Here is a 21,660-nt window from a genome sequence, read left to right as displayed (position 1 = left end):
TGAGTTGGTACTAGAAAATAATATTTTTATGTTTGGTAATAATATTTACCAACAACTAGATGGCGTAGCTATGGGCACTTCATGTGCCAATAGTTACGCCAATATGTTCCTGGCTCACTGGAAAGAACTACTGCTGTTTAATGAACCTTTGTTCAAAACACATGTACAATTTTATAGACGTTTTGTAGACGATGTGTTTATTTTATGGAATGGTACCATTGATGATTTAAAAAACTTTTCTACAATGATGAATGAAATAACACCATGTTTAAAATTTACAATGAATTATTCTAATGATAAAATTGAGTTTTTAGATCTATTAATAGAGAAACTACCATGTGGTATGTTCAATATAGGAATCTTCAGGAAACCGTGTTATAGGAATATGTTGTTATTTAGGACTAGCATGCATCCTAGGCACGTCTTTAATAACATAATGAAAGGACAAGCATTGAGAATGTCCAGACTTAACCCAGATGATATGGGTTTTCAAAGGGACCTATACGACTTGAAAGAGAAATTTTTGGAAAGAGGTTACAAACCTGAAGAGTTAGATGAGCATATTAACTCCATATGCAGTTTACGTTCAACTACAGGTACACCATATTTTGGACCTCAACCCATAGTAATTAATAATGAAACTGACACACAGGCAGGAACCATAAAATTTTTGACCTCCTATACAACAGACAATATTCAGATCAGAAACATTATTTGTAAAAACTGGAACATTTTAAAAGCTGAAGATATATTGACATCAATAGCAGGTAACAATCCCTCCTTCACATACAAAAATAAAAAGAATCTTAAAAGATTATTATGCTATCGATCAGCAAATACAGCTTCCACAAATCAACATTACACCAAACCGTGTGGACATTGTAATTTTTGCTCATTGATAGACTCTAACATAATTTTTATACACCCAGATACATATAGGGAATTTTCCACTCAAGTTGATGCAGATTGTATGACTCCAAATGTTATATATTTGGCTGTATGCAAGTCATGTTCTTGTTTTTATGTTGGTAAAACCAACAGGTTTTTACGTGATAGGATAAGAGAACATTGTTACAATATAAGAAAGGCTAATACACAAAATGCATTAGCAAAGCATGTCATACAAACTAACTCAGAACATAAATTTACTTTTAGGGTTTTAGAAAAAATCACTGTGAGCCAAAGAGGAGGGGACATTGTAAATCACACTGAAGACAGAGAAAGCAGATGGATTATCTTACTTAGAGCTGATAAAGGTCATGGCCTAAATGGCAGAGCATCCATCAAACCTCACCTTAAAAAACGCAGACATATCCATTTTTAATTAAATTGTTGATATACTTATTATATTTTTTAAAAAATATGGATATATAAAATCTTTTTAAAAATGTTTTAATATCATTATTATCAATATTATTATGATCAATTTTAGAGCTGTATTACACATAGAGACATACATACAGTTTTAATAAAAGATCCACTTGCACAATTTATATTTTTATATATTATATTATATCATTTCCATTATTTTACACACATATATTTATATTCATATTTATTATATACATATATTTATTATATTTATTATATTTACTCATATATTCATTCATCAACTTTCATATTAATTGTCACACAACTTTATAATTTAAACATCCATTCATTAGTTTACTCATGTTTTTTATGCATATACTCACATATATATACATTCAGAATCATTCCATTACACACACTATTTCATATATATATGCACATTGATCATCATTACATATGTGCACATATAAAGTAAACATATACAGGCACACATAGTTTTCGTACATATATATTTTTAACTAGCACATATTTTTAAACTAGCACATAATTAATACTAATATTATTGATATATAGTTACTATCCAGCATAGTTACTATCCAGCATAGTAATATACTTTTCAAGACATATGTGTTTGTGCTTTTTTTATTTTCCATTTATTTTTGCTGTTAGATATGCATTTGTAAAATGTCTATGAATTAGTGCACTTAAGACAGTTATATCATCTTCATGCTACTCGATATAAATGTTATATAAATATTAATAGAATATGCATTGTGATGTTACGATTATTTTCTGCGTTTGCTGCTCAGCCCTACTACAGCTTTAAAATAGTTAATTGAATAATTAATTATTGAGTAATTGGTTTTAAGTAGTTTGTTTGGTTTTTAAGTATTTAAAGCATGTGGATTTTTGAAAGATTGTCTTGGATCTGAAGAAGCTACACCTAGTGAAAGCGCTTATCCTCGTTTTTCCTATAATAAACTGTCTGTTTATTATTTCATTTGATTTGGATTTATTGAAGCTGCTGACCTGTTTTAAGGAAGATATTTCTCACCCAACTCACCACTTGTTTTATTTATACAGAGTCATTATTTAACAATCAGCTAACAAGTGCGTTGCAGGTAACCAGTGACACCGTTAACTTTTAGTTCTGTCTAATTTTATCTCTATTCCCTGCTATCTTTATCCATCCCATACTGCTTTGTATTATATCCATTAATAATCACAACTTTTTTTAATAGTACCTATCGATTCCACATTGTATCTTTTCCTTTTCCCAAATAAACTCTAAATATTAATAGACTATGCATTGTGATGTTACGATTATTTTCTGCGTTTGCTGCTCAGTCCTACTACAGCTTTAAAATAGTTAATTGAATAATTAATTATTGAGTAATTGGTTTTAAGTAGTTTGTTTGGTTTTTAAGTATTTAAAGCATGTGGATTTTTGAAAGATTGTCTTGGATCTGAAGAAGCTACACCTAGTGAAAGCGCTTATCCTCGTTTTTCCTATAATAAACTGTCTGTTTATTATTTCGTTTGATTTGGATTTATTGAAGCTGCTGACCTGTTTTAAGGAAGATATTTCTCACCCAACTCACCACTTGTTTTATTTATACAGAGTCATTATTTAACAATCAGCTAACAAGTGCGTTGCAGGTAACCAGTGACACCGTTAACTTTTAGTTCTGTCTAATTTTATCTCTATTCCCTGCTATCTTTATCCATCCCATACTGCTTTGTATTATATCCATTAATAATCACAACTTTTTTTAATAGTACCTATCGATTCCACATTGTATCTTTTCCTTTTCCCAAATAAACCCTCATTTCTTCTTATTTTTAATACATTATTATACACTAACCTTTACTACCCCTCTATTCCTTAAATTCCAGAATATGACCCAGGTCTACCTACCTCTCTTCTTTTATGGAAAATACTTCTCTCCTTTCAGCTTTCAGAAACCACCATCACTGAATCTCACACTGTCCTGGAACCTCTTGTTTCCTTCTTTGTTGCTACTTCCCCACTACCTGATATCTATAAAATACAGATTCCTGTACTTAATTATGCTACTCTTTAGCTTATTCTCTTTTCTTCTCCTCCTACTGTGCCATCTTTCACCCTACTATGACTCTATAATATATTGCAACATCCCTCGAACTCTGTCCCATCCACTAATCCTTACTTCCTCTTTACACTCACCATACATTGCAACAAACCTATTTAATATTTCTCTTCAACTTTATTCCAAATATTGGCTGAATAATTACATTTCAACTCAAACTAAAACAATATTAAGTACAAGAATCCTCTCCCAAAAACAAGTATGCATAATTTCCCAATATACTAAAATATTTCTAGGAGGAGATGTACACCATAATCCTGGCCCCATCTATCACAATGAACACAAAGATAATTCTCTCCCACAGACGTCTGTAATCCAACAACAGCCAGTCCCCAAACTTGGTGATCTAATTTTTTTTCTGCAGTAAATGTTAGATGTATAAGAAATAAAACTGCTGAGTTATATGCCTAGATTACCCAACATAAGCCTGATGTTCTTGCTGTTACTGAAACTTGGCTTGAACCCAGCATAAATGACTCCAAAGTTATACTTCCTGGCTATAACAATCTGTAATGACCATATAAAGAGGAAAGTTGGTGGTGTTGTTATAATATTTCCCAATACCTATCATATTTCCCCTTACAGAAAACCAACATCAAAATTCAGTTCAGTAGAGTGGCTTATTGCTTTCCACAAAATAAACAATTATAAACAAATATGTATTACTGTTCTTCATATCCCTCCTGGTGACAATACAACTATATTGGAAGATATCAGAATCAGAATTGCATTTATTGGCCAAGTATGCAAGCATACAAGACATTTGAATCCAATTTCAGTGACTTTCCAAGTATGAATTACATAAATGGCATAACTACAACTATTAATAACAAGACAAATGACTTACATGCAACTATTAAGAACAAGATAGAAAAGTAAATATAGATATACATATACATACAAGGTGCAAGGTGCAACTCATTGCAAAAAATCCTGAAAAAACTGTGAAAGAAACAAGTGTTAACAATATGTAAATAATACTGCAGAATCCTTGGAGGCTTGAGAAAAAGAATACCCCAACCTAATAAGCTGAGTTAACTGTTTATGAACCTGATGCCCTGTGGGGAAAAAAACTGTTGTTATATCTGTTTGTTTTTGTATGTATTAATATATAATGCCTGGCTGATGGTAATAGTTCAACAAGATGGTGGGCTGGATGTAAAGGGTTGGCGATGATCTTCCCTGCCCTTTTCATGTCTTTGGAATAGGGCAGGTCCTGTAAAGAGTGCAAACTAGCACCAATGATATTTTTGGCAGACCTGACTATTCGATATAACCTATTTTTGTCATGATTAGACAGAGATCCAAACCACACTGTTATGAATGAGCTGAAAACAGACTCAATTACTGCTGTATAGAACTGAATCAACAATTCTTGTGGGAGGATAAACTTCCTCAGCTATCGCAGAAAATAAATTTGCTGCTGTTCCTTTTTTATGATGGACCCTACATTGGTCTCCCACTTCAAGTCCCAGGAGATTATAGAGCTCAAAAACTTGAAGGATTCCAGTGGTGGCTGCAGACTTCAAATTAAAGGGGGGGCTGCAGGAGCCAGCTGAATGGGTGGGGCCAATGGGAAGGGGTGTGGTCAACCAGAAAGGGGCTATGCTCAAAACCACAACAACTGGAACTTTAAATACGCTGCCCTGGATGCCAAACTGTCACTAATGAGAGTCCAATCAAGACAAAATTAAGTGTAAAAGAAAAAATATTTCAATGCATTGTTACATGACAGCTTACTTAATATCTAGATGAAAACAAAAAGATCGTGAGGCATGAAAAAATAAATTACATAAATACATTACTGGAATGCCAGTCAAACTCAAGTATAAAAAAACAAGCAGCACTTAGCACAAACCACTTCTTCTTGCTCTGCAGTTCTAATTATAATTTTATTCAGCTTTATAAAAGTACCAAGTAACATGCTGAAAGTAGCTGATACCCCCACTTGTAAAAATGTTTCTTATCCAAAAAAAAACTGCTGCCTGACAACAACTATCTACTTGTTTCATGGGGAAGTCATGATCAAAATAAAAAATGAACAGCAAACAAGAAACAAGCTCAAGATAAATTGTTTAAAGGATTACTGCACAGGTTATGGACCACACATGATAGATTGTCATTCTGTTTAGTTTACAGGTAAAGCATGCAAATATGACTGCAGGTCTCCAACAAATGTAATGATCTTCTGAAAATATTGTAATCCTGTCCTTTATTACAAATACTGTCATAGGAATTTCAATACCTAAGGCTTATACATTATCTAGTTATGTAAATATTCTCTGCATGGTAACAACAAAAAGGCTTTCAAAGTTGGTAATTCTTTAACAGCATGCTTATTAAAGCTTACTTGAATATTACAATCTGAGACAAGCTTACCTGATGGTCATTAAAGCATTGCTAATTAAATACAGAGAAACAGGGCACTGTGCCAGCATGCATTTTCTGAACAATAACAAGCATAAATCAAAAGTAAAAAAATATGACAGAAAACCAGAACATTCTGCAAAATCAAGGACAGATAAAAAGCCACTGCTCTACTTGTGTCTACCTTGGATGGGGGAATACTCTGCACACTTACACTGCATAACTGCTCCTTGCCTTGCTTGGACACATCCAGAGTCACTACATGAGGGAGTGGGGTGCAACAAGTATGTCACAATTTGATATGTCTCTGGCTGACAGTGATGGCTCTGACACTCATACCTCTCAACCTCAGAGCAAGAAATCTGGACAAAGCCATACATAGAAGTGGGACAAAGGCCCAAAAATAAGGACACTTTTTAAATATTGCTCTTATAAACTTAGAAAGATAATAGAATAGTAGTAGGTCTTGCATTAGTATACATTTTTGAAGGGTATGAAATATGAAACTCAAATATCTGCCATTATATTCTAACTTCAATCTTTAATGATTTGCCACTAATTTGCCAGAAAAAACACAATTTTATGAAAAATAGACCAAAATGTGATCCAAAAATATAAAATTGCCACACAATACAGCTGGGAACCTGTCAAACAAGGGCCACCTTTATAATATTAGTACTGTTAACTTGAGCAGCTGACAAAATAAGAGAATCTACATGCATTTCTGAAATAAAAGTAATCTATAACTTTGATCATTACAGTTATTTATAATTGTAAACCCTCCACATTTTCTTCCAAAATTGCCATTTTGCAGAGAGATTATGGGATTATTAGGGGAAGAGCAAACTTTTGAGCCAAAATTGGGGACAGTTGAGAGATTTGGATATTCCTAATTCTATAAAGTGATTTTATTTGCACGTACCTCTCAACCTCTTAATGCAGGAAATCTGGACAAGGCCAAATATATTGGGGGAACATACAAAGAGTACTAAAAATTGTTCTTGTATAAACTTAGTTGATAGAATAACAGGTTTTGCTTTAGCATTAATTTTTCTGAAGGTTATGACGTCTGAAACTCAATGTCTGTCATTATTTAGTGACTTCATTCCTAAATGATTTGCCATAAAAACACAAATTTTATGAGGAACAAACCAAAAATAAGAAGCAAAAATCTGTTCATTCTGCAAAAATCTGGACAGTTGAGAGGTATAGTTCAGCCAGGGCTGTCTTTGAGATTGCTGCCCTTCCCTCCTCACAAAATCATGGTCGAATGGCGCCTACCCCTGCAGCCATTCTAATGTTCCATTCCTTGGTTATTTCACCCAGTTTACAATAAACACTGTAATGTGCATACTGCTTTACTTCTGCGATGATTTGGATTTCATTTGAAAGTTTTATTTTGTATTTTTACACACAAACACTAATAGATATCTTCTAAACAAAGCAATGCAGTCTCACAATGGAAATAGGCTTAGCATTAAAACTTTTCCGCCCTTGAAACACATTCACTGAAACAGCATTGAAACCCACATTCAAAGAAAATACATTTTGCCAGTGGCAGATAAAGATTAACTTTCGGCTGTTTTCAAATCACAGGCATCTTGCACACGAAACATACACATGCTTTTCAATACACTTTCCTGATTGTATTAAATGATATTCCTTGTACAATATAGTACAGTTTTAGAGGTCATTTTTAATGTATTGTTTTGAACATTTTTTTCCAGCAAACAATGAAATAAAATGTATGCATCAACAATGACAAAACTGCCCAATTCAGAACATTTCCATCATAAAAGTCTTCTCAAACGTCTACAGTCCACCAGTATCAGTAAATATGCACAATCTCTGAAGAAGTAAAAGTCATCTAAATAATTGCACATTAAAGAGATCTGTAACTAATGAAGAGGTTGCTGCTAGCAAATAACTTTATATTTCATTGTTTCATCTACAAATAAAGTGCCTGTTGCCCTTGAGGAATAAATTGCCTATGTTACACTAAATAGATGATAAGCTAGTAATATTGCAATAGGGAATGGATGGCAAACTGATAATAGGTTCATAGTTCCTAGGTACCTTCACTGAAAAGGACTGCAGTATCCACCCCCTTTGCAGCACAGTACAGTATCAACTATGCATCTACCTACAGTGAAAGTAAAACCTACAGCCTTCTTCATTAAAAGCAAGTATACTACCTGTTATGCTATTAACAATGTAAGCAGACAGCATAAGCAGCACTAAACGTTTGCTCCCTGCAGCTCTCAGCTCCTTGTAAAATCTAATCAACACTCAGCTGTATCTCTGAACTTTGCAGCACAAGAAATCTGGAAAAACAACATTTATTGGGGGGGGGGCAAAAGTCCAAACACCAGGGACACATTTTAAACATTGCTTGTATAATGTTGGGAAGTTGCTAGAATAAAATGCTGTTACCACCATACATTTCACTGCCAAGTCTTGAACCCAGAACCCTGTGCAAAACAGTCAGAGCAACATGCCACTATGCCAGATCAGCTGCTTTATGAAAGAGAGGAAGACTGAAATTTAAATGGCTACCATTTACTGAATTCAGTTCTCACCATAGCTGTCAACCTCTTAGCAGAAAACACCTGAACAAAGCCAATAATGGGGGAATACAGCCCCCAAACATATTCAGTGAATTCAGTTCTCACCATAGCTCTCAACCTCTTATCAAAAACACCTGGTCAAAGCCAGTAATTGGGGAATACTGTCCCCGAACATATTCAGTGAATTCAGTTCTTTCCATAGATCTCAACCTTAGCACAAAAAACATGGACAAAGCCAATGATGGGGGAATACAGTCCCAAACATAGGGACACATTTCAAATATCCATCTTATAAACTTAGAAAATTGCTGGAATAAAAGGCTTTGTGTTATCATGTACTTTCTGAAGAATATGAAGTCTGAAATTCAAATGCTTGTCATTTTTATTTATTTGACATTTGTTAACCAGGAAAGTCTGACTTGGAACAAAAGCCAATTTTCAGCAGAGGCCCATGGAGTAACACTACAGACACATGTCTTTTTAAGATGGGAGGACACCAGAGAACCCAAAAGGTGCCCAAACAAACACAGGGAGAACATGCAGACTTCAAACAGAAGGCACCCCAGCCAAGAATCAAACTAGAGAACCTGTAAGGCAACAATGCTACCACTGCACCATTGCACTACTAACTGTATAAAGAAACATAAAAAAAACACAGATTTTATAAGGAACAGAACAAATAATGAGGCAAAAATCTGCAAATGTTTTACAAGTGGTGGTGGGTAGGGAATTCAGGTTCTTGCCACATGGGCCCAAGGTACAGGGTTCAAGTCTGTGGTATTTTCTACCCACCACCATGTATCCTGAGTTCTCTAACCACAAGTGTATAGCAAACGGGGCATTGTAGACACACATCATTTACAGCTGGGGGAGCCGCAGGACTGCAGCCCCATAGCACGAGCCACCCCTGAAGGATTCCACAACTGACAGCAGTACTAAATATAAAGAGGGGGGATAATATTGTAGAACCACTCCTAAAGTCCATTGTCATCTCCACAGTTTTAAGAGTGTTTAGTTCCAGATTATTCTGATTACACCAATTGGCCAGCTGCTCAACCTCCCATCTGTATACAGACTCATCACCATTCCTGATGAACCACACGAAATGACAACTGAATAACCAAAAAAGAGTAAAAACGGACAAAGCAGCTACATCACGGACTGTTTAATGTTAGCGCTTTCGGTTAAGGATATTCCTCCACCTTCTTCAGACATATACAATACAAAAAACCCCAGTACCACTTTTTATATATAATGAGCAAACTAATTGGATTAATTGAGAGTTAGACAGATTTATTTAATAAACACTTGGTTCCTCTCAATTATAATATTGCCATTAATAACAACAGTTACTATTGGTGGTTACATTTATTAATTTTTATGATGCATTTTTCTTTAATTTTATTTTTATTTTTATTTTTAGGTTTATTTTTATAGAGAATATGTGTAGATGCATTTATAAAGTCATTGGGTTTCCCTATATAAAATGTAGGATTAATCAATTGCAATGAATGGTCATATAACAACAACATATTTATATGCATTTTGGAGGGTTGACAGTAGCAGAATTTGAATTTATTCTATTCTATTCTATTTTATTTGTTCTATTTTCATTAACTTTAATATTTGTTAATAATACAAGAGAACATTGTTTAGTTAATGATACCATTATATACATATATTTTTAAAATATTCAGTGTGTGTTTAAAGGTATTAGCCCTTTAAATTATTGCGTTGTAGGTAATGAAGTATTTACTTCAATTAACTATTTAATTGTTTTTAATTAGTTTGCTCATTATATATAAAAAGTGGTGCTGGGGTTTTTTGTATTGTATATGTCTGAAGAAGGTGGAGGAATATCCTTAACTGAAAGCGCTAACCTTAAACAGTCTGTGCTGTAGCTGCTTTGTCCGTTTTTACTCTTTTTTGACCATTCCTGATGAGCCCGATGATTATTGTACTGTCTGTGTATTTAATACGTTTGACAGAGGGGTCCTTAGAGGTGTAGTCATTAACCTAGCGGGAGAATAGCACACATCCCTGGTGGGCACCTGAATTGATATTGTGATAGCTAAATGTAAATTTACCCAGTTTCACCTGCTGTTTCACATTGGTTAGAAAACTGGTGATCCATTGACAGGTGGAAGCAGGAACAGAAAGCTGGGAGATTTTCAAGTGAAGATGTTTTGGAATTATTGTATTAAATGCAGAGCTGAAGTCCACAAACAAAATCCTTGCATATGTCCCTGGGTTGTCAAGATGTTGCAAAATATAGTGCAGGCCCATATTTACTGCATCATTCACTGATCAGTTCTCTCAATAAGCAAACTGAAGGGGGTCCAATGAGGGAGCTGTAATATCCTTCAAGTGCACTAACACCAGCCTCTCAAAAGTCTTCGTGACCACTGATGTCAAAGCAATAGGCCTGTAGTCATTCACCCCGTTATAGTGGATTTTTTATGCACTGGAATGATTGTGGCCCATTTGAAACATAGGGGAACTTCACACAGCTCTAGTCATTTATTAAAAATCAGAGTAAAAACAGGAGCCAGTCAATCAGCACATGTTTTTAAACAGGAAGGTTAAACCCCATCTGGATCAGCTGCTTTTGTAATTTCCTGCCTTTAGAAAAAATGATGCACATCCTCCTCAGAGATAATTAATACAGGGTGACTGTGAGAATTTGAACAAGAAAGAGTCATATAAGACTGAAAACTGACAGAGCTGGTAACAGTGTCATTTGTAGCTTCAGGCTTATCAAACCTGCAGTAAAAAGCATTCAAGTCATCAGCCAGTGGGCAATTAGTTGCAGTGTAGGGGGATGGTTTCCTGCAGTTTGTAATATTTTGTAGTCCACACTGAGATGCAGGATCATTGTCTAAAACCTCTGTTTTCTGCTTTTCAGAATACTTATTTTTAGCCACTTTGATTTCTTTTGTCAGTGTGTTCCTTGCCTGTCTAAAAAGTATGCTATCCCTACTTTTATAGGCATCTTCCTTGGCTTGACAAATTTGCTTAAGTTTAGTAGTAAACCTGGGATTGCTGTTGTTAAATTTTAACCAGGTCATAGTGGAGACAAACCTATCTTCACAGAAGCTGACAGAGGATGTTACTATGTCTGCCAGTTCATGCAAGTTAGCAGCAGAATTTTCAGACACTCCAATCTGTTCAATCAAAGCAGGCTTGCAGCTTCAGCTTTGCCTCAATAGTCCACCTTCTCACTGTATTGATCACAGGTTTAACATATTTTAACTTACCCTTATAGATAGGAAGCAAATGAATCAGTGGTCAGAAAAGCCCAAAGCTGCACAGGGAATAGCACAATAAGCATATTTTAACACTGTATAACAATGAACAATATATCCAACTTTGGATATCCATAATATTTCCACAAGAAAAAATATTACTAGGCGATATGAATGCCAATTGGTTGGACATAAAGTCTAACTCCCCTACATCTAGCATGAATATATATGGTTTCACACAACAAATTAAAAGCCCCACACATTATAGCAAGACATCAAATTCTCTATTAGACTGGATTCTAGTATCAGACCCTAGCAAATACTCCACCACAGGTGCAATCTTAGACGCTGTCAGTGATCATCTCCCAATCTATATGACTAGGCATGTCATGTTTCCAAACTTTCACTACATTTGGGTCTTGTGAGGGCAGCATATGTGTGCAGTCCTATGATTGCAGATCTATAGATGTAATCAATTTCAAGGAGGTCCATCCCTCCTTTGGAATGAGGAATATATAATATTGGTATGCATTGATTTTTTTTGTTTAAATCATTTGGTGAGCATGAAGCGTCCTTCTTGTTTTCCTGTCTAATCTATGCAGCACATTTTGGGGCCATCCAATCACTCCAAAATTGCAAGTTAGGACAGGAAGAGCAAATTGGTTTATAGCTTGAATTTTGTTCCTAGATGCTAATGCCATTTTCAGGATTAATTTGTCTTCTAAAGTATTTCTTACAAAGTTTTATTCGCATTTGTTCATGTTTTATTGTTGATCCTTCATCAATTCTCAAATATTTATATACTCCCTCTTGCTCAAGTTCCTTTATATCACATTCCTGTCCCAAACTGATATTTTCTTGGTTCTGCAGTTTTCCTGCTTTAAAGGTTGCTTTTGCACATTTATCAAGACCAAATGATATTCTTATTTCATCTGAAAAGTTTTGACAACTTGCAGTTTTTCTTACAGTTCCTCATCTGATGAGCTACAGTATACAGTTTTAAGTCATCGACAAAGAGAAGATGAGTAGTCTTTACACTTTGTTGTTTTCTAGGAGCCAAATTATAGCCATGGCCTAAGCTGTCAAGTTGACAGTTTAGTGGGTTAAGGTCAAGACAGAATAGCAGTGGTGACAAAGAGTCACCCTGGAATATCCCCCTTTGAATTTTTATCCCTAGGATAATAATTTTTCCTTTATCATGGCTTAATTGCAAAGTGGTCTGCCACTATTTCATGGTCAATGTAATGTAGTTGATCAGTGTACAGTGTATGTTATACATTTTTAAGCACTCTTTTATCCATGAATGTGGGATAATATCAAATGCTTTGTTGTAATCAATCCATGCCATACTTAGAGTCTTCCCCTTTTTACAGTTCTCCACTATGACTTTATTTAACAACAAATGATCATTTGTTCCATATGACTTTCTTTCATTGCCCTTTTGTTCTATTGCCATAACTGAGTTTTCTTCTAAATGACTATAAACTCTGCCAGCATCAGTTCCAGTGTACAGTTTATATGTCATCGGAAGGTAAATTATTGTGGTCTATAATTTTTAGGGTAGCTTGCGGGTTCAGTCTTAAGTAGGAGCATTGTTTTTCCTCTTGTAAGCCATGTTGGTCTCTGTTTGGGTGGACATATAAATAGTTCTTACTCATGGCTAACTTTTTGTGCAAAGATATTAATACTTTTAACCAAACGTTAGGTACTGCATCTGGGTCTGGGGTTTCCAATTAAAGGCTTTTCTTAACTTTGTTTCAATCTCTCTGGCTGTTATTTCATCCCATTTCATATCCTGTACCTTTAAACTTCATATTCTTTCTTTTACTTCTTCTATCCATTTAGCATCTTTATTATGTACCACAGGATCTTCATAAATATATCTCCAAAATATATTGAGTTCTTCTTTCTTTTTCGTGGTCTTTCAATTCCTTTTACCTTGTTTCACAATTCTCTATAAAACTTTTGTGGGTCATCAATAAATTGCTTATTTAGTAATTTTACTTTATATTTATCTGTGTATCTTTTAAGTTTTTCTGCCTGTGCTGAGTACATTTTTGTTTGTTATTTGTGATAGTGCATGATTGATCCTGGTCTGTTCCAATACAGTGTATTGCTTTCATCATTTCTATCTTTCTAAGTATTTTTGTTGATCTATTCCCTCTTCTATACACTTCTAACAGTAATACTTCTTCTAGACATCTCATATATCCAATTAAACAGTATAGTTATAAAACAACACATAACCTTTCAAGTTTAACCCAGAAATATTCATTATTACCCTACCATCTATTAACTGGAACTTCCTAAAAAATCCTCCCCTTACACAATGCTGTAATTGAATTCAATACAACTTTTCTAAATATCCTAAATAGCCTTGCACCTTCTAGAAGGAAAAGACTGAAAAAAAAATTCAATTTGGTTATCCAAAAAGAGTAGAATGCTAATGCAAGATAGTGACAAAGCATGGAAAGAATGGCAAAATATAAAACACCTCAATATATTGAAAACTTCAGAATACTTCACAACTGTACTAAAAAAACAAATAAATGAAGATAAAAATCTATACTGCAATAACTTTCAAAATAATACTAAACATATCCCTAAAAGATTTTGGACATCCATTAAAGAAATCTTACATCCTGGCCAAAAATTCATCTGAAATCCCTCTCCCAAAAACTTACCACTCTAAACTACAATACAGTTCAACTCTTATTTTATAGATAGTATAGCATCACTAACCAGTGATTCTTCAACATCTAATCCCAACCCTGCCAAAAAACACATATCAACAGATCCTCTTTAACCTTTAGACCTGTGACAACCTCCTACATAAAATTACTCTTACACAAAGTTAAACTATGCTCTTCCTCACCTGATGACCTTCCAAGCGAGTATCTAAAAATAGAAGCCAATAGTATTGCATATCTTGTCTCTGTCCTTATAAATAGGCCAGTCCAAGAATCCTGCATTCCATCTTTCTGGAAAAAGTCATACATTATCCCTCTGCACAAACGAGAAAATTCAACAGACATTATCAACTTTAGACCTATAGCAATCTTATCTCCCCCATCAAAATACTTGAAAAATGTATTCAAATACAATTGCTAGACTATCTCATGCAGAAAAAACTCCTATCTCCTACATACCATGGCTTCTATCTTTTTCATACTACTAGCACTGCCCTTATAACCTATATAGATACTGTCAATAAAGCTAGATATAATGGCAAACTAGTCTATTCCATATTTCTAGACTTCTCTAAAGCCTTTAACACAGTTCTTCACAGCAATTTTCTACTTCAAATGTCTTCACTAGGCCTCTCTCAACCCACCCTTAGGTGGCTCAAAAGCTACCATTCCAATAGGTATCAGTCATTAAATTGGCACTCCACACTCTCTCATTAGCTCCCAGTCACTACCAGTGTACCAAAAGGCTCTATCCTTGGTCCCCTCCTCTTTAACATTTTCACCAGCATCCTCTATATTTGAACACAACAGGCCACCCTAATACAATACAAAGATGATTCCACTCTCATATGCACATCCAACAACATGGTACACCTCCAAAAAATTACTCAGGAAGTTTTAACAGCCACTGAAACATAGCCTCAGAACTCACAACTCAGGTTCAACCCAAAAAAAGACTGAACTACTACTTTTTCCCCAAATCCCTTTCTAAAGACAAAGCAAAATTTAAAGTCCTCTCTCTTGATAATACAACCACTGAAGTCACACACACACACACACACACACACACACACACACACACACACACACACACACACGCACATATGTATATATATATATATATATATATATATATATATATATATATCCAACCTTACACTGAAAAACGCGTGACCTGACCTAACAGGGCAGGGCTATAGCAAGCAAAGCCACACGTCAGTATGTATGTGTCCATTTTGTTTTGATCTTTTTGGGTTTCGGGATTTTGAATTTTCAGGCTTAGCTTATAGTGTTTCAGGCTTCTGAATGGGATATATATATATATATATATATATAAATTTTCTTATATATATATATATATATATATATATATATATGCATAGGTATATGTATATAAAATTGCACATATGTATTAAATATAGACATAGATACACACAGATTGCAGCAGATTTGTTCTAGAAACTGTGCATGTGCTTTTAATGCATACTCAGATTTTTTATATATATATATATATATATATATATATATATATATATATATATATATATATATATATATATATATATACACACATACACACTGATGAGTCAGCCATGGGAATGCTCTCATAGCAATTAGGTAGATAATAAGGACTTAAGTGTCTTTTCTATGGTATAAAAAGTAGTACGCTAGTATACTTAATGCAGGATGATAAGTCCTTGTATACATTTACTACAAAAAAGATCAAACTGGAACAATGAAGCAATAAAGGGCCCATTCAGGACTTACCTGGAAAATATAACCTGTGAATTACACCCTGCAGCAGTACATGGTTAAATAGTTGAATTAAATAAGCAAACTGATGGAAATGCAAACTTGTGCTGGTGAGCATGATCCTTCTTGACTTTCTACATACAGTTTTGCCAATAGGAATTCTATTGGTCTGTCTAGTCCCTACAGCCCATTTTTATGATCCCATTACCCTGGTTTATCCCTAGGGGGGTGCAAGTGTTATGTATGCTTGCCTGTGGTGAAGCACATCCCATACTTTTGAAAAAGTGGCAACAGATTAATTTGGACACTGGTTTGAACTATATCAAGCTGATGTTAGAGTATTTTTCACCAATAGAGGAGCAGCTATTGTTGCAAACAGAGCAGAAACAGAAAGAGCTATTATTGCATTACATTGGAGACATTTATGCTAATCAGTTTGATAATGTTCTCTTTAACGCTACTACTTATGAGTCTAAGCTGCAACAGATCAAACAAAGAAAACTTTAAAGAGACTTTACTGACTTCAGTCAGGGCCATGTGTTTGTCTGGCCAAAACAACAACATCTTTTCACAGTGTCTGATACACCTTCTTCATCACAAGCTACATTGAGTAATGGGGAGGTTAATGCAGTAGAGAATACTGTGGCCAGTGATGCTATTTTATCCAGCACAAGTACTGCTTTAAATTTGCCTGCTTCATCTTATTGTTCCACCCCTCCACCAAATCAACAAGCTTTAATGTTTGAATCTACAGGAGCAAGACCGAAGGTCCTCTCCTCATTCTAAAATTAGAATGTTTTACCCCTACCAGTCAAACTATGGATGTCTGCAACTTCACAATCGATCAGCAGAGGGAGGCAGAAATGAAAACATTATGTGGAGAGACCCATGGTGAACAGCAGAATGAGACAGTGAAGGATCTAGTTGTGAATCTGTCTGATTATGAACTCACTACTTGTGAATGAGCTGTTTTTAACAGAGGACTGCCTTTATTCCTCCCACCCCAGCTAAAGTAAGTGATACACTTATTGATGTCAGATTGTTTTATCACAATATTGTGTTAAAGCTTATGTTTGATAGTAAGACTGCTCCTAGCTATTTTACCTATAGAAAACCTAGTGCTTTTACACCGACACTGCCAGCACATGTAGAATTATTTGTAAAAGCTTGAGAAAAAGACCTTAGTGATACGCTAAGCATTTCTCATTCTAAGGATTTCTACAATATGAATAACTCTGAGAGGAGAGCATTACATCATTTAACAAACTTTGCAGTCTGTAGCTATTAGGCCAGCAGACAAGGGAGGTGCTATAGTTGTGTTTAATCGGACTGATTATATGATGGCTATGTCTTTTTAACTAGAAGATGAAGAGGCTTATCTTCAGATTAATGAGACTTTACTTAAAAAATATAGGCAACATATGTGAATGTTTATATGAGTGCTTTATGTGCAGATGTGTTAATGAACAATTGTATAACTTTTTAAATGTTGATAATCCAGTTATACCCATTACCAAAGGGTTGACAAAGATTCATAAGTCCATTACCAAGCCATCAATGAGATCTATAGTGGCTGGGGAAGGTTGGTCCACTGAACCACTTTCAATGTATGTTGAAAATAAGTTGAAACCTTTAGTGGCATGGATACCCACTATACTTAATAACACTATGCAGTTTCTAAATGATTTGAATAGACATATCATTACCATTACTTCCAGTTGTTATATATTAGTTACCTTGGATGTGAACAATTTATTTACCTGTATTCTCAACACCTATGGTATAGAGGCACTGAGGGGGTTATTAACCTCTAAACAAATTTATAATAATGATACAGTTTATTTATGTACTTTTCTCAAGTTAATTCTATAAAATAATGTATTCATATTTGATAGAAGATTATATTTGCAGAGATGCGGTGTCACTATGGGTACCCCATGCACAAATACATATGCAAATCTAGTCATGCATTTCTGGGAGATTCACCATCTCTTCATTTCAATATATTTTGAGAGAGTGACATTTTGCAGACATTTTCTTGATATCTTTATGTTGTGGGAAGGGGATGTAGATTACTTATATGACTTTATACAGCATATATAATGTACTACTGATTTCCTTAGATTCACAGCTAACATCTCATATGATGAAATTGAATTTTTAGATGTGTTGGTTAGAAAAACAGCAAACAACACACTCACAACATCCCTATACTACAAACCATGCTGGAGGAATAGTTTATTATGTAATGAAAGTATGCATCCCAGACATATCTTTCCTAACATAGTTAAGAGTCAATACATGAGGGTGTCTAGGATATGTAGAGAAGATGATACGTTTCAAAGGGAAGTCACTAATTTGTCTGAATTATTTAAAGACAGGGGTTATAATGCACACATGGTAAATACTGTGCAAAATTAGGTTTTATCCACAAGGTCAAATAGTGGCGACATTTTTTCATCTCAGGCATCAGGAAATTTTAAAAGGAGTAGAGGTAGGCCATTGATATCCTTTAATACTAAGTATACCAGTGACATTAGCATTATAAGGAAAATCATGGATAAGAATTGGTATTTCCTTACTATGGATTCACGAACAGCAGAAATAGTGGAAGATAAGCCTACACACACACACACACACACACACACACACACACACACACACACACACACACACATATATATATATATATATATATATACAAAAACTGTCACAGCTTGTAACAAGTGTTATGTGACAGTAAACAACATACTAACAGCCAGTATGACAGAGTATGTAATTTTCCCTGTGGAAGATGTAGCATTTGTAGTTATATTACAAAAGAACAAAACTTTGAGTATACACAGATGCATTTTATTTTTAAGCCCAGATTTTATGCTGACTGTAATACCATGTATGTGTTTTATTTGGCTACCTATAACCACTGTTCATGCTTCTGTGTAGGTAAAACCATACAGAGGCTACGAGACAGGTTAAACAGGCACCTATATGAGATAAGGACGAAGAATATGAATAATGCTTTGGCAAAGCATATTTTAGACTATCCAGAACACAATTTTAGTTTGAGAGTTATGCAATGTTTACAACACAGTATGGGGGGGACCAAAGCAATCAATTGGTTGGAACAAATGGAACTAAAATAGATTTTTAGATTACAGGCTTATAGGTTTCCTGGTGTTAATGCTAGTGTCAGCATTAAGCCTGACCTACAAGGGCGGAGGCTTAAAACAAGATGAATGAAACCTGATTTAACACACCCATTGTTAATTGCTTACTCTTTTGATAGGCTGTTTTTAGTTATAAATATGTTGCATTTTGCTTAGTATTGTGATCTGATGAAGCATAGTAAGAGGCAAAAGTGCTCATCCTTTTATGTATTTTAATAAGGAAATTACAAACATCATGGTTGTTCTGCTGTTTTTTTATCTACAGTTTGCTTCATGTCCCAGTTTGAACATTTGGGAGTATTTGGCTGCTTTCTTTCTCCTATTACCCTGGTTTTACACAGTGAGAAGGTAGTTGTAATATGTTGGTTAGAGGAAAATTTTACATGTTGCAGAAATTTATTATATAAATGTAAATGTAAATGTATATGTCTTCCATGTTCCCTGTAAGTGTAGTATAAGGTGTGTGTGTGTGTGTGTGTGTGTGTGTGTGTGTGTGTGTGTGTGTGTGTGTGTGTGTGTGTGAGTGTGTGTGCGTGTGTGTGTGTGTGTGTGTGTGTGTGTGTGTGTGTGTGTGTGTGTGTGTGAATGCATGTGCCTTGGGGCTAAATAGACCAGCCTTTCATTGTATGTTACATGAAAACAGTACTGTTTAATCCATATATAATAATTTTTCAATAGGGTTTCTTTCTTTCTTTTTTCTTTGTTATTTGTTAATTCTTTTTTTTCTTTTCTTTTTTGAAGGATTACCACCAACAAATGGCATAATAATAACATATATCTCTAGTATCTTCTCAATAACTAGAAGTTACGTTTTGATTTTATCAAGAAAAAACTTGCAATATGAGATAAAAAGTAGAAGAAAAATGTTATGTTGATGAGTTATTTGAAATTATTATTTTTAGAGAACTGAGGTAAGTTGTGTGCAACAGCATTGCTCCTTACCCATTCATATGACTGGATGAGACAGTCAATGAAGTTTCAGAAGGTAGATGTATCATTGTGGAAAAAAAAAAAGAAAGAAAAGTGACCGTGTCACTATGTGGTTCTGCTCTGACCCAAACCAATGTCTATTTTTCTAACAAACTTAGAACTTAAGATTTCTGTGGTGAGCTCTGATTCTAATATATAGACAAATAATTGATACAAGGTCCTCAGTCCTGATCTAGACAAGACAGGTGCCAGCTTAATTAAATACTGTAAAAATTCTGAGCTTGTACAGCTTTGTGGAATGCTCAGTTCTTCAAAACAATAACACATTTGATGCATCTATTTTGCAGTGCAAATCTGAAAGGTGTTATCTAGAGTTTTGGCAGTTATAGTTTCTTCTACTCTGCTCCCTGATTATTTTAATTATTGTCAGAGCTTTCCTTACAAGATTCTATCACCAGACATACATTTTGGATATTTTCTCCACTAGTTTTGCAACAAGAGAACTTATTAACTGTATGAACTTGCAAAATCTGAGGCTTATAGCTTAGATATTACAATCAAGACACTTTTCCAGACAAAAAGGTATCTGTCCCTTAAGGCCTTTATGATAGGGAAATGCCAAATGCTTGCAGCAGCAAAAATTAGGAGGTTACGAATATGACAAAATGAGTACTTGATAACATACAGGAACTACTAAAGCATCATGAGTTTGGTTCCGTGTTAGATGCCCAACAAGAGCTTAATGTCCATCCAGGAAGATTCACATAATACCTTCAGAGAAGCCTTGGGGAGTTAGTTATTAAAATCCTTACTAAATTATTAAACCACAAAGATGGGGTCCCCCATGTATCCCTCATTCCCTCACTGAATCTAATGAAGTCAGTTTTCAAGTTACTGAATTCAGAGCTGAGCACTGGCTGAATAAATTGCATAAATGTCTAGTATGTTGATATGATAAGACTATTTTCCCCAGTTTCACCTACGTTTTTTTACTTAGCAAGAAAGCATATTTTCTGAACTCCACAATTTTCTCAGTCTGTAAATCTTGGAAAACCACAGGCTTATTAGCCTTAGTGCAGTCAAGTCAGGCAAGTACACGAGAACCTTTTTCCATACCTGGTCAGTTTTTTTCCCATCTTATTTGGTAATTTACTGCACCTTGATGTCTCCATCACAGTTATTCTGAAACCAGACAAAAATCAAATGTCCCAACAGAACACTATTGCTCATTTTTCACTAAAAATGGAAGCTAACATTTTAGTGAAAGTCTTGATTAACTATTTAGGGAACTTTTGTAGAACACTACTTACTGTTTAACAAGTAGATTAAAGGAAACAATCCCTTCAGTCAAGCTGGTATATATTTTTTTTTCATCTTGTCTGAGTCCAAAATCTTAAATGGCTCTTGCCCATTTACTGCAAAAGAATATTGGAAACGACTTGGATGTGGTTCTGTCCTCTGCTTTAAAACTTATGGTATAAGCCATTTGGTTTGTTAAATGG

The sequence above is a fragment of the Protopterus annectens genome, chromosome 5.part0 (assembly GCF_019279795.1).
Source record: "Protopterus annectens isolate FY-2018-M chromosome 5.part0, PAN1.0, whole genome shotgun sequence".
In the NCBI taxonomy this organism is placed as follows: domain Eukaryota; kingdom Metazoa; phylum Chordata; order Ceratodontiformes; family Protopteridae; genus Protopterus; species Protopterus annectens.
Note: the sequence above shows the minus strand (reverse complement) of the source record.